Source organism: Salvelinus alpinus, chromosome 1 (assembly GCF_045679555.1).
Source record: "Salvelinus alpinus chromosome 1, SLU_Salpinus.1, whole genome shotgun sequence".
NCBI lineage: Eukaryota > Metazoa > Chordata > Actinopteri > Salmoniformes > Salmonidae > Salvelinus > Salvelinus alpinus.
Window position 1 is genome coordinate 9568358 of NC_092086.1, and position 4482 is coordinate 9572839.

The 4482-nt window shown below is 41.7% G+C and overlaps 1 long non-coding RNA gene across 1 annotated transcript; it reads left to right on the forward strand.

Annotated features, from left to right (window-relative positions):
• Nucleotides 1-1054: 1054 nt before the first annotated feature.
• LOC139570006 (uncharacterized) lies at nt 1055-4165 on the forward strand. Its single transcript, XR_011673999.1, has 3 exons — nt 1055-1619; nt 3113-3243; nt 3807-4165. It is a non-coding gene; the product is annotated as an uncharacterized lncRNA (long non-coding RNA).
• Nucleotides 4166-4482: the final 317 nt, after the last annotated feature.

The window sequence follows — 4482 nt, forward strand, 5'->3', positions numbered from 1 at the left end:
CCTCCCTATGTCAGTGATCCTGCTGGTGTTTCCATGTGATAGGGTAGTGGGGTATATGGTATCACTGTCGTCGTCGCTGTCCTCATCGTCGCTGTCGTCCTGGTAGTAGTGGTAATAACCACCACCTCGGTTTAGGTTGCTCAGGGTTGTTAGCCTGTCTCAGCCTGTTGCTACACAGACAACATAAGGCTCTGAACAGCATCCAGACCATGCTGGAGGCTCGGCTCATAAGCTGCGCACTTTGTAAGTATACGGGAAAGCACGTTGGTATCGTGAACCAGACATCAAACGCTTGATAGTACAGACACCTTGGGCTATCCGATAGGACCGTGCAGGGAGATGACGAGAGCTACTACGAGCGGGTTCAGAGAGCGTCTTTTCCGTTGCGAGAAGGAGCTTGCCGAAGCCGCTCTGGAAGACAGAGGGAGCTCCTACGTATTAGACATCTTCAGAAAACGTGAGTCATCGTGAAAGGGTTCAGTGTGACACTGTCGACTACGAGCGTTACGGGTTGATCCCTATCCATCGGGACGTCAACTCCTAGGCTTACGTAAGTAAGGGTTTGGAAGTAAGCATTTCAAGGTAATGCCTACACCTGTTGTGTTTGATGCAGTTGACAAATACAATTTGACTTAATTTCATTTTAACTATGCGTTTAATACACTTTATGTTGGTGTTTCTTTTATTTTGGCAGATACAGTACATGTACTGTATGCCTTTTTGATAGTTATTTTTGTAGAAACTATTGATCCTCTTTGGCTAAATTATGCTCTGTTGTATTTTAAACATTGAGAGCGGGCTCCTGTGGTTGGATAAAAAAAAAAAATAATTGTAAAAAGTATTTATTTTGTGTTTGTTTTGCCCCTTGGGCCCCCTACGGGCTTGGTCCCAGCTCCTGAATCACACATTTTACTAGTCACATTTATTTATTATGTAGTTTATATATTTTTATTAATTAATTAATTAATTAACCAAGTGGCCCCCCTACCTCCTCTCCTCCCCATCTGACAAATAATCTGACAAATAACAAAGTGTCCGCAGCAGCAGGCCTCTACACTCATTGAGAGTGGGCTCCTGAATCCCCCTGTGGTTGGCGGTTGCAGTAAAAAATAAATATATACTACATACTGTATATTTGTTTATTTCTCCGGGGCCCAGGGGCAATAGCCCAGGTAAGCCAGCCCTTCCTATGTCAGAAAATAGCCAAGGCCTATTGACCTTATTCCTATGTGTTTCTGGATCAATCAATACAATTTCTGAATCCTTAAAATGTACATTTTGGTGTCTTGAAGTTTCCTATGACCTATAGGCCTAGGGAAATGCATTCATTTTGCAATGTATTAGCCTATTTCTTAGGTCTATAGAATATTTACTACACAACTGAAATATCAACATCAGTCATGTCGATTGTATAGGATTCCAGCGCCTTGACAGATGCACACACACCACTGTGGTGACACGTCCCCTATATGACTATCTCTGTCCCCACGTTGTGATTCCCCTCCCCCACTCCACTTTACCGCGCAGAGCCAGAGAGGGAAAATCACTTTCATCTGGAGAAGCTCGTCCGTTAACACGGGGCGGCCCATCTGCAGGTCCCCGCTGTTCCTAAAAGAAAGGTGAGCAATATCATATTTTAAACAATTGAAATGATATGGAAAGTTATTTTCATGCTGTAGTACAATTCCACCACCATAAATCGTTGTATTGGTTTATGAACTATGTTAGCCTAGTTAGCTTGTTTGTTGCTAGTGCTAATGTTAGCTCACTATCTAGCTAATGCACCAGTGAGCCAATTTTGTTGACATTTGGGCGGGTAGTGTTGATAAAACATGTTTACTGGAGAACTGAGACGAAGTAGAGACTCTGGACAGGGTGGATGAGGTTTAATTAAATGCAATTTATTCAGAGGTAAAGATATCTGAAATAGCGTGCACGGACCCTTTTCATCAAGCTCAAATGGAACTATCCGAAAGAAGCCCAGATAACAGAGTGCATATACATTTTATACAGTACAGAAAGTAGGTTGAGTCTGGAAGTTCTGGTCCCCTGGTTGGTTCTGATGAGTTGGGCGAGGTCTCCTTCAGGCCAGTATCACTGTCCCATTGGCTCTGAGTATAGTTCTTTGTCTTCAGAAATGTTCAGCTAAAACAGGAGATTAGGTGTGTGCGTAGATGTTCCTATTTTGACATTTCTGTGTGTCTCTGTAAAATGTTCAGACTGAAGAGGAGTTTTTGTGTGTGCGAAGATGTTCCTGTCTTATCTGTGTTTATGAAAGGTTTACGTCAGCCCTCTGTCCTTGGGTATGTGTGTGTCTCAGTTTCTCGTGATATGCAGTACCAGGCACCACTTTTCTTATCAGTCTTTATGAAAAGGCCTGTGTCAGCCATCTGTCTCTGGGTGTGTGTGGGTCTCCGTATCTGCTATGAGTTTGTGAGAAACCCTGTTTGGAAAGAAGTTAGTTATAACAATGTATTAGCAAATATGCTTGTGTTGTAATAAATGATATTTATTACAGTAGCTTGATTAGTTAACATAACTGTTGATAAAGAGACTGATATTTTATGGCTAGCTATTTCAGTCAATTCTATCAGTGTGGTTATAAGTAACATGCATAGACAGCTAAATGGGACACGTGATCCCCATAGATGAACTTGAGTAGGTAGCAGTTTGATAACATTAGATGGTGTTAGTTTAGCGAGCTAAAGTTGGCTGGCTGGAAACCAGGGGTTGTGCACCCCACCTTGCATCTCATAGCAGAGTGGAAGAGGGAAAGTCACAGATGGAATTTTTTACTGCTTCTAACGTGCTTGTTTTGTAGTCATCTAACAAACATACATTATGTCTCTTATAAATTGTAGGTTAAGCCATGAATGTTGATTGTCTGACAGCCTTGGTATAGTTAAGCAGTAAAGCACACGGAAAGGTTGAGGACTGTTCTTACGTAAGAGGCAACGTGGAGTACCTGCCTGGTTACAGCCCTTAGCCTTGGTATATTGGCCATATACCACAAACCCCCGAGGTGCCTTATTTCTTAAATATACCACAGTTTCAGCCAATCAACATCCAGGACCCAAACTACCCAGTTTATAATGTCTGCTTTATTCCACAGATTAAGGATTTGAGTTGGCCTGACGGAGAGATCTTCCAGGCGGCTCCGGCCCATGGAGGATGCAGAGCATCACATCAGATCAAACATTGATAAACCAGTACTTTACCAGCGTTTTATCAATATCTTTAAAGGTAAGGTGAAGATTGAATATATTTCTGACAGTCCTAAATATGACAGCTATGAATTAGATGAATCAGATGTACATTTTAGAGGTTAGTGGGAAACAGTGAATTGGGATATATGGGCACAGTCACCCAGGAAAAAAGGTTTAAAGGAATAGCCATGTCTTTGTATTATGGTCATAGGATTCTTAAAGGTCCACTACAGTCACACGATGCTCCATCTGAAATCTCCTTCCACCTGAAAAGGCCCACCTTGAAAACCAATCATTGGTTTAGAAGACAAAGTAAGAGTGACAACTGAATCTAGCCTCTTGAAAGACAGAGCAGCGCATCCCCCTCCCTAAACCCCCTGCTGCACACCTGAACCTCATTTTGATTGGCAGTGATATGTGTGAGATCACTTTTAGACAGTGTGAGGTCATTTTATGAGAACAGTTGTTTTTGGAGAAGCTTGGCAAGTTGAATGGGGTGATCATGTGACCGGAGTGGACCTCCAGACAGTGATTATTCTCTGTAATAATTGACAAGCACAATGCAATATCTCCTAATGTTTGTATTTTGTGTCTGCTAAGGACGGGGAGTTTTTGCCACTGAATTCATATCCAAAGGAGACTTTGTTGTGGAGTACCGAGGTGAACTGCTTACACAACAGGAGGGCGAGGTCCGAGCTGATCACTACAATGATTCTGCAAAGGTGTTTCTTTTCGATTTCCAATGGAAAGGAAGAACATGGTGGTAAGTAGGATTGATGAGAACAAAATAAACATATTAATGCCTTTTGAGATCTAAGAAAAAGCAACAACATTAAAATGAAGACAGACATTTAAATGGTTGGTGGCACAATATGCACTGTAGGCCTATCTCAGGCCCAGATCCTAATTTGACCTTGTCCGTGACCTAAACAGTGAGGAAGAATAATAGTCTTCAGACCAACTGCTATCAGAGCATCTGCACTCCTTTTTTAAACAACAGTCAGGGACTTTTCTGCCCCTTTCCTGAAATAGAAACCCTGTGCTGCAAATATCTTCATTAAACACAGGTGAGGAACTATTTTTATTAAGATGCTAGATGAAATTACCACCCATCTTCATTAAACACAGGAGAGGAACTCTCTTTATTAAGATGCTAGATGAAATTACCACCCATCTTCATTAAACACAGGAGAGGAACTCTCTTTATTAAGATGCTAGATGAAATTACCACCCATCTTCATTAAACACAGGAGAGGAACTCTCTTTATTAAGATGC